Below are 22,762 nucleotides of genomic sequence, written 5' to 3'. Positions count from 1 at the left end.
CAGACGTTCTTCCTAGAGTTTTGGAAGCTAGAATGAATGCAATGATCAGCGACGCCAAAATGCAAAACCTGAGGCAACAAAGCAGTGAGCAGGGGCAGGCTCCTGAGGCCAGGAAGCCACTGGAATCTGGTTGCTAGGAGACACTCGTCTTTCCTCTTTCGCTAGGGACAGGAACATGTCCTTGAGCATGGCTTCCCTGTGGTTGGCTTTGGACAAGCCGTGAATCAGCTGTCCTCACTAGTGCTGCCCTTCCAAAGGAGCCAACCAGCCCGTGGAGCAGGTGACACAGAGGGGTGATGGGAGGGGGGGGCTCCTGTTCTTTCAGAAAGTTTCTCGCACATGCCCTGCCTTTCTGATGCACTCTTCTGAAATCAATAAGCATTTCATGTGTCTAGTGTTCCTTATGAGGATGTGGAGAAATAGATTCCTGGGTAGTGCTCTCATCTGTGAGAATTTTACCAAATAAAACGACATACATCAAATCGTATGAGACAGCCTACAAGCGCTGTAGGAATAAAAGAGGGACAGGCCCATTAGTCAATAGGAATCCAGACAGGTTTCCTAGAGGAGAGGGAACCAGAAGCTGGGAGAACTTGCCTAGGGAAGGATGACTGTGGCAAGAGAACCCCAGGGAGACTACCGAGAGCTCCCTTGGAGGTCCTTGAACTTGTCTTGCTTGCTCACAGAAGCATCCCCAGAGCTTGGAACACATACGCATCCCCTTCCAAGCTCTGGGGATGCGCTGTGCGTTCAGTCAGGGGCTGAATGAATGCAGGAGGACCCAGGTGCTGGCACACGAGTGCTGGGAACTTGCAGGTCACGTTGGTGTTCCAGGGAAAAGCCAGCTGAAGGCATGTCAAATGAAGAAGGCTGGTCTTACTGTACCAGAGTGACTGTATCAGGAAGTGGTGAGAAATGAGGTTGACCAGGTAAGGTGCAGCCCAGGTAGGAAGGCTTTTAAAAATCAGGCAGAAATGGCTTCAAAAATTCAGGTACTACTGGGGACTCTAAGCCCAATGCAGGCGAAACCTCTCCGGTTTACAGATGCTCTCTTAGATGCACTCTCTCTTAAATACGTCTAGTTTATCATATGTCACGTATAACGTAATAAAACTATGGAAAATGCACAGTCTCATTAGATGTTCAATATTGGGTGCAATGCACCTTGTTATTTTATTTTAACAGATGAGGAAACAGAGCCAGAGAGGCTCATGGTTTGTGTGGGTTCATAAGTTTCAGATGACAAGCCAAGATTTCTGGGTCTTCTGCCCGCACACGCCTCTTTTGCTCATTTCCGAAAGCCACCCATGGTGGGGGAGGCCAACTGGAAGACGGTGACCCATGGCTGGCTGTTTGTGAGGTGACCACCATGCTGGCGACAGGGACATGAGAGGAAGACTGGAGAGCAGTTTTCTCTCTTTCTCCCTTGCTTCTCCCTATGCTTTGCTAGCTTTGCCTTTTCTCCGCCACTCTTTCCTCTTCCCTGCCAGCGCCTCAGACCTCGGAGGGACATTCCTGACAGGCATCACATCTGTGGGCTCCTTGATTGTCACCAGCTGCCATAGGACCATACGCAAAACTGTGCTATCTGGGGGAGGAAAAGGCAACACCTCCCCCCTCCCAGTTTTGTTGATATGTAACTGACATACAACATTGTATATGTTTAAGGTGTACAACAGAATGATTCAATACTTGTAACTATTGCAAAATGATTATCACAATAAGATTAGTTAATATTCATCACCTCCCATAGGGTCCCCCATCCAATCACATAGTTCTCACATGTGATGAGAACTTGTAGAATATACTCTCTTAGCAACTCTCAAATATCCAGTACAGTATTGTTAACCACAGCCATCACGTTGTACATGACATCCCCGGGACTTATTTATCTTTATAACTGGAAGTTTGTACCATTTGACCACCTTCACCTAAGTCTCCCCCACCCCCAGCAGCTACAAATCTGATCCCTGTTTCCATGAGTCTGATTTTTTAAGATTCCACATGTAAGTGAGATTGTACTGCATTTGTCTTTCTTTGTCTGGCTTATTTCACTTAGCATAATGCCCTCAAGGGCAACGCCTTTTGGATCTGAAACATGACATCTGTGGCACCTCTGGAGAGGTCTGATGTAAAAGATGACACGAAGAAGGAGATTTGGAGCTCATACAATGTTACTAACATGTTTGGACATACATGTGAACGTTGCATTTAAATATGCATGTAAAAAATTCCCTTACAGAGCTTCCAGATCTGTTTTCAAAAATATTCACTCAACCCTCACATGTGATATGACAGTCACCTAGATTTTTGACTTAAATAGTAAATGGCCTCAAATACGAGCAAGTCGGCCATAGGAGAGAAGCAGTACTGTCCTGTGGGCTTTGGACGGAGAGGACTGGAACTGGAATCCACATGCCACCATTTACTAGATGCTACTGAACCTCTATGAGCCTCGGTTTCTTCATCTGTAAAACGAGAATAATGAGTCCTACTTAACAGATTTGTTGTGGTCATTAAATAACAAAATGAATGTAAGGAATTGAGTGCAGTGCAGTCTGGCAACGATCAATCACCTTGTGGGTGGTAGCCACCCGAAGCAGCACCTTCTTCCCCAGCTCTGTCCCCGAGGCTGAAGATGACATCCGTAATGCTACAATTTTAACTTTTTCCCTTAACTTCTTTAGCAGCACTTTTTCCTACCAACTTGCTCGTATAGAGCTGGTCAGCAAATGGCACTGAAGAGTTTCTTAGTAAATGTTTGTTGGTGAGTGTATGACAAGAATCACACCACATCCAAAGCAAGTTTATTTTCTCCCCTTGATTGCAGGGGTGATTCTTTTTTTATGAAGGGTGGTACTGGTGGTAGCTGGTAAGTCATGTGGACAAACAGAGTGACATGGCACAGGTGTTTCTATGGGTCAGGTACCAGCCCATCAGCCCAAGGACTTGGAAGTTCCTTTTCATTATACTGCAAAGCAGCCAGCTGGAAAAGAAAAATTCAGTTAACTAATTCTTCTATGGAAAACATCCAGGCAGGATATTTTTCCCCCTGAATCCCTCCCCCCACCTCCCCAAGGGCCTGGCTAGATAGACTCATTGTTTCCCACCGACAAGCTTTACCTGATGCTTTCTGTGACAGAACCCACCTCCCCTGGAGAGAACAAGTGTGGCAGTCTCCAGGACGTCCGCTCTTACGGGTTCTAACAGTCACTTTGCTGCCGGACCCCAGGTTGCATCAGGAATACAGACAAGCTATAGAACATTAGCATTAAGCAGTTAAATAATGGCAAATGGGAAGAGAAAAACAACAACAACAACAACAACAACAACAACAACAACAAAGAGATCAAGAAGCCTGCCGGAATGAAAGGCAGTTTGGGGCCAGCAAGACATATCTTCCAGAGGGGGATTAAGCAAACAACTAGACATGAGAGGTCATGTCTTCATCATCGAGTCAGACATATAGTTACATTTTGGTCTTTTAGTTTTATTTATTTATTTATTTTAAGATTTTATTTATTTTTTGACAGAGAGAGACACAGAGAGAGAGGGAACACAAGCAGGGGGAGTGGACAGGGAGAAGCAGGCCTCCGGTGGAGCAGGGAGCCCGATGCGGGGCTCGATCCCAGGACCCTGGGATCATGACCTGAGCCGAAGGTAGACGCTTAACAACTGAGCCACCCAGGCGCCCCTAGTTTTATTTTGAAGGTAATTTTTTTTTAACTATTAGGTCTACCTTTTTCCTTATTACCTGAAGGACTTCTTCAGATCCTCTGAAGAATGCTAGTGCTAATAGTGATCTTGAACAGGGTCTGGGATCTTTCAAACTTCATTTAACTCTGGCGGCTCCTTCATCTGAAACTCAGATTGCCAAGGAAGCATCTACTTTCAAGGCCACACTGAGGCTAATCACTGCCACCACTGGGTTTGTCTTGAGCCTTGTCTCTTGGGAATCTGGTTCTACATTTCTTTGAATGAGCTCAGCCAAGGCTCTTATCCTAAAGGAAAGTCAGAATTGTGTCTGGGAAACACTCTTATTAGATCATTTATCCCTCCATCCATTCCTTGAACAAACATCTTCACATAGGCTATTGATTCTAAAAGATAGGTGTCTTGTCTGTCTTCTCGTTTACTTTAGCTCCAAAACTTAGCCCATGCCTGGCATAGGGTAGCCACTGAAGGAATATTTGTTCAATAAATGAATGAACAGTTATCAATGCCCACTCTGCATTGGAGCGGGAGGCACTGATATGTCAGAACACAGTTCCTGCCTTCTTGGTGTTCACAGTCCTTTTTCATGATGTCTTTGTACCCCACCAGAAAAATAGATTTCAAGGCTGCTCATACTCTCTTTATATTCGATTGACTAGCTGTTTCAGTAATTGACTGTGTAATGCACTAAAACAGATGCAAAGTTCCCTTCGGAGACAAATGGGGGTGGGGGAGAACCACTTCACTTCAGACAGATTCTCATCATTTCTTCCTAAAGTGCACAGCACCCCCAGTCACTAATGGTTGTAGGAGACTTTGGGGATACTAATCTTAATGACTGCACCATTTCCTATGGGTCTTGTTAGTTCCTAAAACCATCTGTAAGAAGTTATTGTATTTGGCTTTCTTAAGCCATATTTTTAAGAAAGACATTCAATTAGCACTTGTTAAGATGTTGTGAGTGCTTTGGCCACTTCTCTCACCCCTGCTGTTTTGTTCTTGGTCAGCACATTTCTGTAAGTGTTGTTTCCGGAAAAGGGCATACGATGCTTCCCTGTTTGGAGAGCTGCTCTGTGTGTCCGCATGAAGCAGGTCTCTGATGGAGACTGAAGAGACGGCCCAGGCTGGCTGGGCAGAAAGGGCTCTGTCTTCAGAGCAGCTACTTGGAAAAGCCTCCAGTTTTGACATTTTTATTGAGAAAGCTGAGTTTCAAGATGGGTTTGGGACAGACAACCCCAGGAGTCTGCACTAGAGCCCTAGTGAAGAATGTCACAAGAGGGAAATGGATCTGAAATAGTAAACCTAAACAGCTTTGCAAAAACTTCATAAGAAGGAATTTGCTTGAAAAGACATATTTTTAGTGACTCTAAGAGACACCAGGAAAACTGCAAAATAGTTCATAGCATTGAAAAGTCCACCAATACTTACTAAAAGAATAAATACGGGAATATAGTTCTGTTGTTTTTGCTAATGTTTGATACCATCAAGTTAACTAAAAATTCAAACCATCTTACAAAATAAGACAACTTTACTGGGTTTTCCCCAGAATCCTTTGTCCCTATTTGGATGAGAACGGTTTGATATTTGTAATAGTTTGTGAATCACAAAGACACATCAAGTCTAGTCAGACGAAGAGAAGTATTTCTAGACAATGCAACGTGGAGTCAGTGAAAATGAAGAAATAAAGAAATATGTGTATTTAGATAGGTTAAGAAATATTGTATAATTTACTAAGAGAATTTACTCGTATTTTGTCCCTGAAGCACGTGTTGAAGGAACAAAAAGTTTCATGCTGGTAATTGCATAAAGGATAATTAAAACGAATTCCCTTTCTCTTTGAATTTCAGTATGCTCCTTTAAGGTAATCCTTAATTGAAGAGGAAGTCCAATAAACGTAACATAGATTTAACCAAATTATGAATTCTCCATATTCTACAGGTAGTGTCATTTCTACTGGAATCCTTTTTGCCTCCTTAATCTAAACATTTAAATATATTAAAGGCTTCAGCGAAGGATTAGCGTTTGGCACTGGGTGTGAAAACATTTCCTGCTGGGCCCTCAACCACTAACAAGCTTTTTGTTTGGAAGAGGGGGCAGGCGTGGGGGAGGAGAGAAGGGAGAGAAGTTGGCCAACTCTTGACATCTGAAATCTTGGTCAGTGCCCGCAACTTTTTTGGTTCGTGTTGATGATTTGTGGTATTGTTGTTTATCTGTATATCATTCATTGGGACTTGCTGTTTGGATGCAGAGGTCTCAAGACCATCTGCAGTCTTGATGGGTTTTCTAGCAGCCAGGCCAGACATCTGGCTGTCAGTTAGAATTGCATCCCTGCCCCCGAAGTTGTTGTTGGATACTCCTGATTCCCTTTGAACACAGTACTGGGATACAACAGTTTCAAGCCATTGATGTGAGAGGCCAAGTTGATTCCTGGCTTTAGTCTAGTTGGGAACAAGATTTATGAAATGAAGAGGGTATCTATGTTGCTGGAAGGGTGGCTGTTTTCGTCGCACTGGGTTTAATGATAACAATAGTTTCCTCCGCAGCTTGAACAACTCACTCTGCACACGGAGACAAACAGTGCCTTCGAAAATTATGTGCATGGTGTTGCCATGTTTACTATTTCCTGTTGTCTTTGCCTGAAAGTGTCCTAACAAAAATTAGGGTTGAGCATACAAACATTTGAGCCTGTGGGGGAATGAAAGGAGTTGTTATCATATTTCTTTTCCAGTTTAATATGGGTGCCTTTGATATAAGCTCTATAGACTTAGGACAGGATATGACGCCAATTAAAAACACGAAACTTAATTTCTGGACTAAACAATCACATACTCCTTCTTCTGATATCTGCTTGAGGGTTACCAACCTGACATTTATTTCTTATTGGCTTGGCTTTACTTAAGGTACACAGGGCAACTAATATCAGTGCATGTAAAAGTCTAGCAATGTCTCCCAGATTGTAAAGCAGCTATTATAAAGAGAACGCATTCTTCCCGAAGATTGTCAGCACAAGGTCAAGAACCCATGCAAACTCACTCTGCGAGCCCTAGACCTACCACTCATCTTGGTTGGAGGCAGATTTTGAGACCTAAACTTCAAAACAAATCAATTAATTTTATCTCATAAAGTACACCAGGGAAAAATTTGACTACCTCTCCTTAGCCTTAAATGTAAATTGCATCACTCACAAGATTGTTAGTATCTATTGAAAACCAGCTGTAAATAGTAACCAAAAAATTATGCATTACGAATCGTTTAAAAATATGAAAAGTAATGTATTGTATTTGGGTAACAGCATGTTTGAATTATAAAATTGAATATTAGTGCTTCATTTTAATGCAAAAAATAATTAAAGTGAAGGCATGCAAATATAACGAGCCAGGTCAACCTCCCCATCTTTTCACTTTGACACCTTGTTTAACTCTAGCTAATGATCCTATGAAAAAAGTATTAGTGGTTTCATTTCAGCCCCTGGTGGTCTATGTCACATACTGCATAACCTGCTGGTGGGTCCTCTAGGGCTATTTCTCATTTACAGACAGAAGCCTTTTATAATTCTGTCAGGGGCGGGGGGAGAAGGGAGCATATCCTGTTCTAACTTATTTGTTATGCACTTGAAAATAGTGAAAACGTTTATAAAAGAGGTCAAGTTAAAATTTTTAAGACCTTGTAATGTGTTCAAATGTTCAAATTCGAACCTACAACTCTATACAAAGTGCTCAAGTAGTCATTATGTTCAAAAGCAAAAAGTCACTCCTGACTTGTACTCCATGTGGAAAATTACCATACGCTGCAGTTTTCCTAACCACGAAAATTCTCATTTCCCATGTGCAGTTGGTTAGCTCCTCACTATGTCCCCAAGGAGTCTATGTGAGTCTGAAGCCCTGCAGAAAAATGAGAATTTCCACACTTAAAGTCAAGGCAGCATTTTTAATGACTAAAAATAAGAGCAGAAGAAATGGAAGAGGAGAGGACGATGGGACTTTTTTTTTTTTACTTCCTATAAAAAATGAGTGTGTGGTTCCCAGGGGAGGGTCAAATGTGGGCTTACTTTTAATTTTTACAGGGTATTTACTTAAAAAAAAAAGAAGAGGAAAAACAAAAAAACTCTCTTAAATTTCCTACCTCCGAACTGCACGAAGTGAATCCTGAAATGAAAGGAGTCATCAAGGCCAAATTTACCACACGGCTTTCATGAACTGTTAGAAGCAATTTCAGGATCTGCGCTTTTGATTTGGGTATGCTTTCCCTCTGAGCTTGAGTGTTTATTTTCGACCAGTTCTTTCTATCCTTTGGTTGAATGTATACGGCCCGATTCTTTCAGCATTTCACACACACACACACACACACACACACACACACACACACACACACACAGTTTCTATATATTAAAGAAAAATGAATACCTTTAGTCCCTTGGTAACAATATTTTAAAAAGCAGCTCTATATTTGGATCAGAGAGTAGAATACTTTCAAAGACAACTCTCGTGGGCACAGTGTGTTAACTGTTTTCTGTGCCACCATTTTATTGTATGCAAGCGGACAGCAAAATGGTGGTTCCAGCATTTTGTTGTATGAGGGCTCCTTCGCAGTTAGCGTCTGATGGCAGACTGCAGAACCAGTTTGGATACCAATAGAAAAGCCAGATTTTCAGGCCCAGAGACCGATTCAATAAAGCATACCCACAAATTCACCTTCCACTCCCAGCTTTGCAGATGTTTCAGCAAAATTTTATATATATATATATATATATATATAAAACAAAGGGAGAAAATCCTGGTTAGAATAAAAAATACAACAGAAATGATATTTCAGTGAAATATGTAACTCTCCCGTGTTGGTAAATGCATATGTTATTAATAGACCCTGCAACGTCACAGTAATCTACCTTGAGAAAAGATCCAAGACAGAGTTAGTGGAGAGAATGTGAATGTTTTACTCATGAATAAATGATCTTTCCAGATCAAGGTTGAGGTCATTGGCAAACTAGTTTAGGTGAGCTCACTCCGCAGCAAATCAGGGTTCTAATTTTTTTTATATTACAGCCTTTTGTTCATGAGAAGATCTTTAATTAATTTCTTAAAATAAGAATATTAAAATAATTGAAAAATGTAAGAATTGAACATTGCTAATAGTATTCATTTTTGATTAGCTCCTCAATAGAACCAAAGGTAAGATAGATTTTGACTTACCCTTAACTGGATCTCAAATCGAAGAGAGATGAATTTGACTAAGAGAAGAATGTGACATTGCCCTCTATTACCTATGGCTGAATTACCCTCTCTTTTGTCTGAAGGAAAACATTTTCTTCTCAATGAGGTGTATATTTTTAAGACTGAAGAAAACTGAGGCTCGTACCATATAGGGTTTTGTTTTTGTTTTTGTTTCTGTTTTTGCTTTTTGACTGCAGTTGCTAGACATTTGAGATTATAAAAACGATGGTGCTACATAAAACAGACCTGCAGCAACACTGTTTATGGCACACACAACAGTATTATTTTCTGCTGTTTGGTGTGTAGAAGTTGTAAATAGGAAAATGTGTAAGCTATTAAATCTAGCAGCAATAGGACTCTTAAGGCAAGGTTTATTATACCAGTGCCTGAAAAAGCTTTACTTTTTTTTTTTTTATCTGTGGGTGTTAAATTTTCGTGTTTGCAACAGTATTTTAGCTCTGGAGCTATTTATCTGGTAGCGTCTTGGAGAAAAAGGAAATGGACAGATGTCCATAAACAAAGGGCTCCACCTGGTGGTAATCAGAAGGTATGACATGCAAATGGAAACATGAAAGGGCAGCATGTAGTGTGTGTGCGCGTGTGTGCTTCCTGTACTGAATACGCTTGAAGGAAAGAGAAAGACACAATTCCCCAAATTTGGATTTCAATGTTGATGTAGCTTCCCAGATAACATCATTTGATTATTTGATTCAGATCCAGTCCTTCCAATCCATTTACAAATTATTTTATCCCAAATGCATCCATCGAAACAGACATTAACCTGTGACCCAGACAGATATTAAGCACAAGAGAAGGCAAACTATCTGTATCATCTGATAATCTTACTTTTAAGTAGCACATCAACTAGTAGACCAATTTAAACAACGAAAGCATTTGCTCTAACATAAAGGTGTTCTGTGGGTGGCTTTGGGGTTCACCTAATTAGGAGGGACTAGAAAGGATGTGGTACAGAATCCAATCAGTGGAGGGAAGAAATAATTTCAAATCCAGGACTAAGAAACAGAAAATTGCTCGTTTTTCAATGGCATTTGTGGCTAAAATGCTGGAAAATTTGAATCTACATATTGTGACTTTACCACCTTTTCAAACTCTAAAATTAAACCAGAAATTACATATATCAAATGCTATGCAAAATGTAAAGTAGGCATGACGTTTATGGCTCTCTACGTAAGGTAGAAATTAAATCTTCAGCCTCCAATAAAATTGTATTTCTGTAATAAAACTGCTGCACCTTGACTCTAGACTACATTGAATCCCAAATTAAACACCTCATTTACTGTACTGTAACAAGCAAGAGGGTTTGCTACAACCGAACAATATTACAGATAGAGAAAGGTATTATATTTTGCTTTACCATCTATGTAGAGTCCACCCAAACAGGCTCATTCCCCATGCCTTCTTTCTTAGCACATATTTTGATCAGGGAAAAATCTAAGGTTTGTCTTTCATCGGTACATTTCTATTTCTTCCTTAGTTATATAAATCTGCATAGGTGGCTGGGTCTAAAAAAAGTCCATCAAGTAGGATATTTACTGCAAAATGTCCTCCTGCATTTCATGGATAACTCAGTCCTGTAAGCAGAAACAGCTGGTGTGCTAAAGGCTAGGTACATTTCTTTATGCATTTTACGTGATGTAGCTGCTCTTCCCTCCAACATACATGCGCGGCTCACCCCACAGCCACGGCCGCAGCACACAGACTGCTTCATAATGTATGAAGGTCTTGAACTTAGGATCTGTTAATACACGTTATGTATTTATCTTACCCAGTGTTGACTTAGAAGAATTGGACGGGATGTTATTTTAAGCGGTCTAATATCGTAGGTTGAGACTCTCTTTTTTCCCCTCCATCACGCGTTGGCCCAGCCAACAGTGACTTCTGGCATTTGTGAAGGGGCTTATTAGAAATTAAAACCTGACGAGAGTGAAGCGGAGAGAACGATGAATACTAATGTTGCTTCATCTTACCAACTGAAGCGCAGGCGAGCAAGCCAGGGAGTGGAGCCGCGGCGGCCTCAGGCGTGCTCCCCGCGGAGCCCCCCTCTAGTGGACGCAACGGGAAATTCCGTCCCCGCAGCCTCGGCCGCTCCTCCGTCCGGGCCCGCGCCCCCCTCCCCCTCCCGCAGGAGACGGTGGGTATTATTAACCTTCCCGCGCGAGACCGCGAGATGCATGTTAATCGGGAAGGGATTTCTAATCAAGTTTAATGGTGTAGGACATAAGAAGTTGTGTTAGCAGTTTCAATCCTGCTACAAATGCTAATTGTTATGTTTCCTATGGTAGGTGAGGGTGATAGGAAAATGGCAGCGGCTTCGGTGTTTCAATTCGGAAATTGTTGCCTGTAATTTTGAGGCAAGTATAGAGCTTGTCGAGAGGCTGGTTTCTTCAGCGACTTCGGAGATTTGAGGCTTGATGTCTACTCAGTTCAAGAAAAGAGAATTCTCTGCAGGGAGAAATCCCTTGGTATCTGAAGCCATGGGGAGGCGTTTTGGACCTGCACACAACACGCGTCTACACAAAGGGATGCAGAGGTGCTAACGTTGAGTACTGATCTTTGGGGCACTTTCTATGTTTTATGTTTCCCTCAATGGTTCGTTGCCACTTTTGCCAACATGCACAGGTAATTCCTTTTAAAGCAGATACATATAGTAAGAGCAGGTAGGAGTCCTCCATGAGAACAGAGGGAATCCCCATTTTTGTCTTCCTCAACTTACGTCTCTCTCATTGACTCATGGGTCATTATCTGTGCTCTTGTGTAAGGACACCCTACTGTACCCAGCTTCGATGCTCCCTCTCTTTCTTATAAAGCTGGCATCTCATGTACCCCTGTTGTCCATCCTGGTCCCTCGCTATTTGAGCTGGGGTTCGTGCAAGGCAGATATGCACAAGGAATTGGAGAGTATTGGATGGCATACGAGCAATGTCTTCAGTGTGTATTTTTCCTTGACTTCAATTACCCTAAATTCTATGGTTCAAGCCTAAACCACTACAGTACCTTCATGATGTCACCTACCAATGAACTAGAAAGCATTTTGCAGCAGTGCAGGTTACCTGTTGAGCATGGGTCTGGAAAAGTCTCCTTTGTAGTTTGCATATTTAGTCTAAGTTTAGAAAATCGCCGAGTGATAAATACAAATGATCAAAAGATAATCCACTTTAATGGATATATGCCTATGTGAATATGGACCATTGTAATTGTAATTGTATTGTCCCAGCCTCCATATGTGGATTTTGTCTTCATTTTTTTTTTTTTTTTTTTAGTCTTCTTAAAAAAATGATTCCATGTAGAGGAGATAGAAATGATTCGGGGGTGTTAACAAGAGATGTGAAATCAGTGATCAACATTATTTTCCCATCAATAATGATAATTATACTAATTAGTCCAGGTGCCATATCTGTGCTAAAATCCTTATCCCTATTTTATAGATGAAACAACTGAGACACCAAAGGGTTAATTGCTTGCCCAAAGCCATGTAGCAGCTCTGTCAATACCACAATTTTAATCTCCTACTCTGGCTTCTTTGGCAATGGAACAATTATGACTCTCTTTAAAGAATGAAAATTTATTGTGTGTATCACAGGAGAGTAGGGCTGATGAACAATGCAACAAAGAGGTCACATATTATTTCTTTTAAAATTGCAGAATCTTTCTCATGTTATAGAGTCTTTTACTATGCTTTCCAGGTTGGAGTTACTTTAATGTCATAAAGCTACACATATACTTTTAGCAAAGTCAGTAGTCACCCATACACAGGAGGAGATGGTAATTAGAGTTGGGACAGACCCCCAACATATGCTTCATTTGAAGGTAAGTAAATTCGGCGAGATATCAAATTTTCTTTTCATTTTCTCTCTCAGAAGAATATGTGGTTTTTTTTTCCCCTCACCCAAATGTTTCAGTGAACATTGCAGCTGTGCAGCAAGAGGCATTTTTGCATGCATATATTTGGAGAACAATGTGGAGTATTTATCCCTTGGGATAAAAAAAATCCCCAGCAACAACAAACTTGAAAACAGATGGTTCTGATACAGTCTGATAAGAATGTAAACAGGAAAATATCTTTGTTGACTTATTTCTTAGTAATCAGTAATAATTAGGTATTGTCTAGATATGAATTACAGTTTTGATTTCGCAAGCATGGCCATGAAGTTTCTGAAAAGTGAAACTAAATTTCTGACGTTGGTGAGGAGTTAGTGACTCCTGCTGAAATTTCCTTATTAAAATTCTTGATTGATAGAAACAAATGGAAATTTTAGAGAGGATAATTTCTGCATTCTTCGTCGTTCTTTAGTCATCATTTCACTTAGAGATATTATACTTCTCTGGCCAGTCCATGAATGGTTTCACTTGAAAAATAACTTAAAATTTCTCTACAATTTAAAGAATTAAAACTCCCCTTCCTTCCTTCCTTGTCCCCTCCGTCCCACCCCCCTTTTCCTTCTTTTCTTTTCTTTTTTGGTCTTATTATTTTAAATGAAGATGAAATCTCTCTTTAGAGTCTGGACTGGTGTTTCTATGAACTCATTATATTTCTTTGTTGAAGACTTTTTTTCTTGATGGTGATTTAGATTCGACAAACATTTAATAAATGCTTCCTATTTGTCCAGTTCTGTGATAGGCACTGGGGATACAAAGATGAATCTGACATACTTTCTTCTGTTACACGACTCATAGTTTAGCTGTAGAGGCAGATACATAAACAAACAACTCTCACTCAATTTGTTAAGAACTGGGGAAAGTGGCACAGAGAAGAGTGGGAGGAAGGCTGGATTCCTTGGGAGGGCAAGGCGTTTTATAGACGGGGGTATTTGAGCAGGTCTTAAATGTCGCTTTATCAAATCCTGGCTGCAGAGATCCATAGGCTGTGACACCCTGAAGGCATAATGAAAATTCAAATTGCTGACTGGTTCTTTGCATCACATAATTGTACACCATTAGTTGTTTGGGCAACATGCAGACAAGATTGTGGGCTCCTGCCATGATCTAGAAGTCTGGTGCTTTTCTTTTAAAATACAAAACTTGTAATAGAAAACTTTGGAAAGAACAGTCTCGACTTTAATATGCAATTCAGCCACCTGAAAGTATTTGTTACTAAAATAAATAGAGGTAGTCTATGCAGCGTATCCCACAAACCCTTGGCATTTCTTGTTTTCCAACAATTTTCAACAAATATTTCGTAAGTGTTTGTAGATGCTGTATACTGGGCTAGGCATGTGGATTAAGAGAACAAATAATATAGGTAACTTCTCCTCGTGGAACATAAAATCTGATAGGGAAGGACACTATTGTACGGTTAACTACCCAAATTACTTATTAGTTAAAATGCAACGAGTGTTATTGTACCTAATAAATGGTACTGTTTTGTCTACTCTGCTTCTGTTCTTTCTTGTTCTGGGAACAGTAACTTGCTTTTATTTGTGAGACTGACCTTTCAAGACTGTGTGCAACCTTGATGGGACTGTCAATCAAGGTGCCCTGCCCTTAGCTTGTGATCCAACGTAGGCCAATCCGATGGTCTTTGCCAGGAGCCAGGGGACCCTCTGTATAGTTTCACAATCTAATCGATTATCTTGGAAATTTGTGGTTGCTTCAACCCTTGCTTTCCTTTTCATTTTGACAGTTGACACTATATTCTTTCAACAAGTTCATTGTTAATCAGTTTTAACTGCTTGCAACCAGTTACGGCATTTATAAAATTGCCTAAAAAGCCAGGACTCAAAGAAAAAGTAAACTAAGTTATGGCATGAGTGGAGGGTTTGTTGGAGTTTAAGAGTAGAGACTCTAATTGATCCTGATGCTCAGAGCACTATATTCTGAATAGTATTCGTTTGGTGACCTAGGATTAATTTCCCTTTTGTTGCATCTGCAATAAATAATATTTATATAATAATAGTATCAGAAGTCATAATATTTATAAAACTGAATGTAAACATTATAAACTTTGGCAGTCTAAAAGCTATACCCTAACAGATGTCCGGGGGTGGAATGCTGTGTTAATTTCCTTATCTTAGAGTCCTAAGGTCAATAGATATTTTCTAAAGCTGCTAGATCCAGGAATGGAGATATAATTGTATCATTTAAAAGAATACAGCTACCCAACCGACGAAGTAAAAAATGACGAATTAACCTAAACTGAGGAGAAGATAGAGAGAGAAGGAAGGCGTATAAATGAGTGAAATTTTTCATCCTTCATGTAGAGCAGTCAATAGCTACTGACTCCCTAAGGTTGAAAAATCAAGAAAGGGAGGTGTAGATATTTATTTGGAGTTAAAGTGGAAACCATTAGAAGAACTAACATCTAAATTTATTAACAGTGACTTTCTTTGGGGGAATAGTTGGTGGTAGGAGAAGGGGCGAGATAGGGAGTATAATTTGACATAAACTTGGCTGGAAAAGATCTGGTATTCCAGAAATACACGAGTTATTAACCTAGTGATGGCATTAAGAAAACAGTATTATCCCGGGCTGTGTGAAGACGAGTACCATTTGTTGCTAGGAAATAATCCTTGTGTAAATTCATCGTAGGTTGGGTTCTTATTTGAACATTACACTTTGGGTCTGTAACTTAAAACAGATGTATGAAAATGACATAGAATTCATGTATAGAAAGAGGGAAATGATGACAGGGCTTGGAGACTATGTACACAAGGAAAAGAGCTGTGTTATTTATCCTGGAGAAGAGAAGGCTGAAGGGAGACAGAATTAACCTCCAGGCAATGAGGTAGAACTTTGGAGACTGCAAACGGGCCTTCGCCACCTCACTGGACAGAGCAGAAGAAAGTGAGTTTCACTAAACAACACCAGGAGAGTCTGTTGGACTTGATGATCTGTAAATATGACGGAACTGCTGAATGGCTATCCCAAGAACTTTTGGAGTGCTTTAGATATAAGATAGAACCATTCATTTCCCAAAGAGGAGCTTGTACCAGACTTCAGGTCCCTTTGGAGATGTCGCAAGTATATTTTATAGTCTGATGTCTGTGAATTTACATATGGAGAAAGGTTAAGGATAAAGTAGTCTAAATAGTCCTACCTTGGCTGTGATTCCCAGGTAATATCTCATTAAGAAAAAAAAAATCAATATTCACAATTTTTTTCTCTGAAGTACTATGCTAACTACTGGTTCCTTTAAAATATATATGCACACTCATATATATTACTTTATATATCATGTTTTAAAAGAAATTCATATATTCTTAGGAATAGCAGTTTTCAAATTCCTATTTTGCACTATATTAAGATATTTATGGTTTATTTTCTCACAACGAAAGTCATACATTTTCAATGCTGAAAAACCTCAAAAACAGAAATCGCAAAAAAAAAAAACCCCCTTTTTTTTTTTTTGCATGGAAAAGTGAGCAAGCAAACAAAAACCACAGACAAATCGGCCCAGCCACCTCCACGCTGCTGTGTCGGTGGCCCAGCAGGTCTTCTCTCTAGCTGGAAGCTGCTCCCGGGGCTCGTTCTCTCACAAAGGACGTAGGAGTGCATGGCTAGCAGCCTCTTCATCCGTCCTCCTCCCTACAAGTGGATCTCATCTCCCCATTCTCTGACATTTCTGTATTGAAACGATGAGCAGAAATGCAGTAATGGAGTATTAATTTACCCAGCACCTAAATCAGAGCTACTCCGTTTTGAAAGCTGGCTGTATCGTCTGTGTCTAGGTAGCCGTGGCCCTGGCAAGATGCTAAAATTAATGCCTGGGTGTCGGTTCAGGCGTATTTGTATTTAACACCTGAAAGGGATTCTTTGACTTTGGACTTTGGGTCTGAGAAGGAACCCCGTTTACCTGGAGCTCATGCCGGCTTGAGGTTTGGTGGAGGGGGACAGGAGGCAGGGAATGAAGGGAATGTCTATTGGTTCTTTACCCAGTAGTGGCTGCCGCAGCAGGATTCTGAAGCTCAACGAAGTTTGAAAATGGCTGACCATGCTGATAGTAGGTGACAGAGGCATGACCTTATTGGCCTGATCTCTCTACTCATGCATACCCCTTGAGTTATGTATTTGTCTGGTACCATGTCCATGCCATCCTCACCCTGCCCGTCTCCTGTCTCCAATCTTCTTGAACTCTTGAATCAGGTACCGTGGTTTCTATTGATTTCCCCTGGAAGACCGCGACACTCCTTTCTCTATAACCTCTCCTATCAATAACATGGCTACATGAAATATGCAGGAGCTGGGGGCCTCCTCTGTTCATCTGCTGTTCCAACATGCTTACATCTTTAACCCTCTTCTTCCTCTTAACTCTGCTCGTTGCAGGGTTTGGACCTAACATCTGCCCTGAGCACACACATGGAGATCATGCGATCGCTCCCTAGCTCTACCTAATGAACTTAAAGAATTTCAGAGCTGGAAGGATGTGTTTCGGGGGTTTAAAACTTTTGATTTGCACATAAAATTCAAGACCTAGAGAATGGAGGTCTTGCCCAAGACCATACAGTTGCTTAGTGGCAGATCTAAAACTAGACCCAGACTGCTTATTTCCTAGGATCCTGTTGCTTCCTCCGTCAGAGAAGGCAATGGCAGCTCTGTGTTCTTATCAGCCCTCCCTGTTCTGAAGTTATCAGGGGGTGCGGGCACCTTCTCTGCTGAGACACTGGTCCTTAAAAGCTGACAGTTGAGTATTTAAGAAAAATCACTATTACTAAATATTGTCTGTAACTTAGCATGGTTATTTTCCTGCATAGATCCATGGCATTATTATTTATATAATAACTGGAGGTGTGCATAAGAAGACCTATGCAAACAAAAGGTTACTTTTTAGAATGACACCAATTAATGCTTTCTCTTTCCCATTTTAGTCCCTAAACATCTCAGAGAGCTAATGATTCCTGCCTTTTCAGTTGTCAATTTCCTTACCTGTCAAATAAAACAATATGAGATGGTCTCAAAACCTTTTCAGAACCCCCAAATCCTGGATTTCTGGATTTGAGTTTTCTGAAAAGTTAAGATCTGGGGACTTTACCTGAGTTTTGAATACCTCATAATAAAGGCTTTCTAAAATGTGTTCTCTCTCACCGGCTGTTATAAACAGTATAGCGGACAACTTCACATCTCCTCTTGGCGAGCCAGGATCAGGTGAATGAGAATTGACTTATATACCAACACCTATATCCTCAGGGCCTAAAAAACCCTTCAGACGTTAGCATTTTGAGTTCTTTTGTCAGGACTGGTATCATTTCTGAAAAAAAAAAAAAGCGGAAAAACAACAGGGGGGAAATAAGGAAGGCTCAGTGGCCACTACTGAATGGGGAAATTGGCCACGGGCAGAAAGCCAAGTGCCTTTTTACAACCAAAATGTCTTCATTATTTTTTTCTCTCTCTGGCATCGATACTTAACTCCTGAACAACTTCCTCACAGCCTGGTCTTGATCTAACATTTGACCAACTTAACCAAAGGAACACGTGAGGTTTTTGGGTAGGGGCAATCAAGAGAGTTGGGAGGCACTTCCAGAGTTAACTAGAGGCACCTAAAGGTGAACAGATTGTTATCCAGTTATATTGTCCTCCTGGATTTTTGACAGCTTGGTTCCTTCATGTAGAATTGTATACATGGTATAATTAGTAGGACTCTACAAGTTCATAAATATCCTCTGACACGAACAGTAGATTCTAATCTCTTTCGCTGCAGAAGGGAGGTGCTTGAATGTCTTCCACCACAACCGATGTCCCTTGCATGAGGAAATAACTTTAATAACTTTAATGTGCCCTCTGTTTACCTGTGGGGGTGGGCAGGAGGCGGACACTGAGGGCCAGGACAGGGAAGATTACCCTCTTGCTAGTCACATTGAAAGAGCTTTCCATGACATGGCCAACCCATTTATTCTAGTTATTGTCACAAAAGACATCAGCTCTAGTCATAGAAGCTTGAAAATCTATAAAAACATCCTTTACACTCAAGATTAGGTGGGTAACAAGGATGGACACACACACACACACACACACACACACACAGACACACACAGGTAAAAGTAGAAATGCAGATTTGAGAAGCCCAGAGAACTACTTAGTTTATATAATAAACATGGTTGGGGAGGGTCGAAGAGCAGGAGCACATCTTGGAGAGCGCAGAAGTGTTTCGGAGGAGTTTTAGAGGGAGAAGAGAGGCTTTGGAGAAACAATCATAGGTGGTAGGACCTGAGGGCAGTAAGCAGGAAGAGGGGTTGGAGGGCTGTTGGTTGTGCGTTCGTCTACCCACCACCTCTCCATTCTTCCCCACAAATAATGATCTAGAGCTACGTGGCTTTTCCTTGCTTTGGGAGTCAGAATTTAGAGACTCTCATTATGAGGAGGCTAACCTTGAGGTGAATGGTTTTTGTTTAGGCTGCAGATATTGTCATTAACAAGAACAGAAAGGCACCCACCTGACTTCTGAAAGCCAAGATGAGCACACTGCTGCTCACTGTGCTCCCCATCCCCGCCAGATGCCAACATCCCTTGTGGTCTAGTTTCCTTAATAGCTGTAAAACCAGTAAAGGTGGTGAAGGCTCATCCCCCCGCCAAAAGAAAAGCCTGTAAAGAAAAGCAGGAGCATTCTAGCTAGCTGTCTAATTTTGGAAAATCATTTAACCTCTTCTGGGTCTTATTTTCTGTGTCTATAAAAGAAGGAGCTTGGAATCCTGATGATTCCAAGCCACTGGGCATTACGCTTATGGACTGCTACACCTGGAAACACAAATACCTTTTTGGAACAGCAATGGGTCCTGGGTTTGTCAGAATTGTTTGTATAAGAAATTGATAGACAAGACAGCATCTGCTTGTCAACCCACTAAAGCTATTCTGAACTTTGTCCCTTCCAGGCACCTGACTAGTGGATCAGAGACCAAGGATGCCATCTAGGCTTTGCATGGGAGTCAGTCCCTTTCTGGGGCACAGTCCAGATTAGGCCACGGAAATGGTCAGGAAGTAGGGCTGCATGTTTGCCAAAGAGAACGCAGAGCAGTTTTATGCTTCCCCTCACTGAGGAGGTGGAAAATTCCATTCCTGTGAGCAAGACCATGCCAGGGCTCGGGATGCGCTTTGCGTGTTAAATGAAAGATTTCCAGTTAGCCCTCCTTTGTTTGAATCAGGGTTCATCAAGGAGCCGCTCCTTACGATTTGGCTGGCTGGTGAAATCTGCCTATAGGGAGGGAATAAGTTGGAGTATTTTGGTTCCTGTGACAGCCATACCTCCTTGTAAATGTTTTTAAAAGATGAATACTCATGATACTAATGTGAAGAGGGAGTTTAGAGGGATAGAACGTACTAGAGAAACAGTGAAGGGAAGAGGAGGGGCAGGGAGCTGGGCCAAAAGATTGTCATTCTGCGACCCTTGGGGACATTTTGTGAAGTGAGGGAGACCCATATGTCTGTGCTGCTAGCGTGTCAATCCCCACTCAGTGCAAATGTTGGTAGTGGATCTGCTTTGCAACGGAAGTGGCATTTTGCAATCCATCTCTATTAAAACATGTGAATTGTTTACTAAAAACTGATTTGCATTGTGAATAGCATTTATTACAAATAAATAAACAGCATAGTGGTCACAAAATAAATGAGTAAAGATCAATTTAACAATTGAACTAGCATGAAATTGCTGAAAAGATACAAGCATTATAAAATCTCTTCTATGTGGAATATCTCTATATTTATAGATTGACATACTCCCATATACTTCTAGTTGGACTAATATTAATGATGAAAAAACTTGAACATTTCAAAAACTGAACAGTTTTGTGGAGACTTCTGTCAAGATATGAAGTATTACTAGTTAAAGGGGGGATGTATACTTCTTATACGTCACTTAAAATGTATTACAACATCTATCTATTAAATAAGCATCTAGATTAATAGATGTCTCTTAAACCTCAAACTAAAAGTCTTCAAGAAACATAAACACAAATGCCTTTAATCAAAAAAAGCTGCTTAGCAGTCTAAGAAGAATATAATTAAAGAAGCCCATTTTAGGCATCTATGCAATTATTTTAAGATATGTTTAGAATTTGCATTTAGTAGCAGGATTGGGTTATTAACCATACAACTTATCACCCTTAGTAATCATATTAACAGAAATAAAATGTCTAGAAACTTTAGGAAGTTGATTAGTAATCTACATTTCATACTAATTATGGGAGGCACATTATAGATTATAAATATACAAGATAAAAATCCCAGGTTACTAAGTGCAAAAAAATAAACTTTCACATATTTTGACAAGCATTGCCTGGTCTGAACTATTTATAATATTTTAGAGTGTACTAGCACTTTTTGTGTAATATAAAAAGTAATAGAATCTTAGTAATATGAAGTCCCACTAGAGATATTTGCTATTAAATTGTTGCTGAGTGCGCTGAGGTTTGGGGTAGAATTATCGAGTTTGCCGATTAGGAAAGCAGGTTTTGGCACTGTTTTAAAATTGAGTCAGTGATGCTTTTAAACAGGGCATATTTTAAGGATTCACAATAAGAATTTAAAAATAGATGAAAAGATTGGTTTGTTATCCTCCAGCGGTGTATGTTAATTAGCGCTTTTATGTAAACTAATTTTATGGTTGTCTGCAAGTTTAAGCATATACAAGCAGGGGTGTGGAAGTGAGGCAAAGTTCACGAGAGACTAATTGAACATGAGGTGTGACATTAATTTTAAATAAGCATTTTCCCATTTTACTCCTGCTTTCTTTTTATTTTCTAAAATCTTTCCCTTTTCAACCACCGTCAGAGCTGCAAACCTGGGATGGCCCAATTATGTGAAATTAGCCTTTTGTCCCTGTTTCTATTTCTAAAGTTGACATCCTCTAAATTCCACCCTGAACGTTGCCAGTGGGAGTCCTCTTCTCTCCTGGGGAACTATAGTGTTTGGGGCACCCTGAAAGGCGGGACACACCACACTCATCTCTCTGCCACCTACCAGGGGGATGCTTGTGTGTGTGTCCTTACTAAATTTCTTTGTGCGCGACATCACAACGCTGCCTGACGATGGCAGATCTCTAAATTCTGCTCTTCTCCCTGCCCACCAATTTCCAAGCGAAAAGGTCGGTGGTCCGGTGAGAAGACCTCGTTAGAGTGGCCAAATAATGGTTTTTGTTCTTTTTCACTGCCCATGTGTGACCCCAGAATGACCAATGGTGAGGAGATGGTTACTGGATGTTCAAGAGAGAAATCCTAGTGGTTTGGCGGCAATAGTTTCCAGCAGTCATCTTCAATTTATTTTCAAACAATTACTTAAACCAGAATTAGTTATTAAGTCACATGGAAGGTAGTTCGCCTGTATGATGTGATTAGTCAAAGAAATCTGTAATGAACCATCCTGAAATATCTGTGCTAGAGAAACAAGTCCTTTATAAATGTTACTAATTTTCATGGTACGATTAATTACAGCTCTATTAGAGGTGGAGTCTTTATGTACTAAGAACAGTAATTGTTGCTAATTCATTCTAATCTTAGAATTCTAAGGATCTTAAGAAGTTGTCTGATCTAGCTTCTTACCTTCAGAGAAGATTTGGTAAAGCTCTGCTTCTCCTTGAAAAGAATTTCTTCTGCCCCAAATGATGGCCTAGCTTTCCTTCCTTTGAATTCGGTGTAGTGCCTGGGCTGAGCATTTGGCACTGGGCATGGGTTGCCCTGTACTGCAGCTGATGCATGTGTCCTATCCCCTACACAAGAATGTCCGACCCCTCCAAGGCCAAGATTGGATTTAAGCTTTTAGGCCCCCTTCCGCCAGACCCTTGGGCTGTGGTCTACTAGAGAAGGTGATCATTATGCATCAAGGAGGAGGACGTAAATTTATCTCGAAAACCATGCTAGTCCTTAACAATCCTCTCTTGATATTTGATCAACAACTTG

General features: G+C 40.7%; 1 long non-coding RNA gene across 1 annotated transcript; it reads right to left on the bottom strand.

Moving 5' to 3' along the window:
* Nucleotides 1–2,806: 2,806 nt before the first annotated feature.
* On the bottom strand, nt 2,807–7,905 carry LOC141374720 (uncharacterized). The gene is made up of 4 exons (XR_012381826.1): nt 7,837–7,905; nt 7,496–7,595; nt 3,150–3,255; nt 2,807–2,986 (listed from the first exon to the last, which is right to left on the bottom strand). It is a non-coding gene; the product is annotated as an uncharacterized lncRNA (long non-coding RNA).
* Between the last annotated feature and the right edge of the window lie 14,857 nt (nt 7,906–22,762).

Source organism: Callorhinus ursinus, unplaced genomic scaffold, assembly GCF_003265705.2.
Source record: "Callorhinus ursinus isolate GAN/ISIS: 27379988/994484 unplaced genomic scaffold, GSC_fseal_2.0 scaffold2, whole genome shotgun sequence".
In the NCBI taxonomy this organism is placed as follows: Eukaryota; Metazoa; Chordata; class Mammalia; order Carnivora; family Otariidae; genus Callorhinus; species Callorhinus ursinus.
Note: the sequence above shows the minus strand (reverse complement) of the source record. Positions and strands in the feature narration are given on the sequence as shown.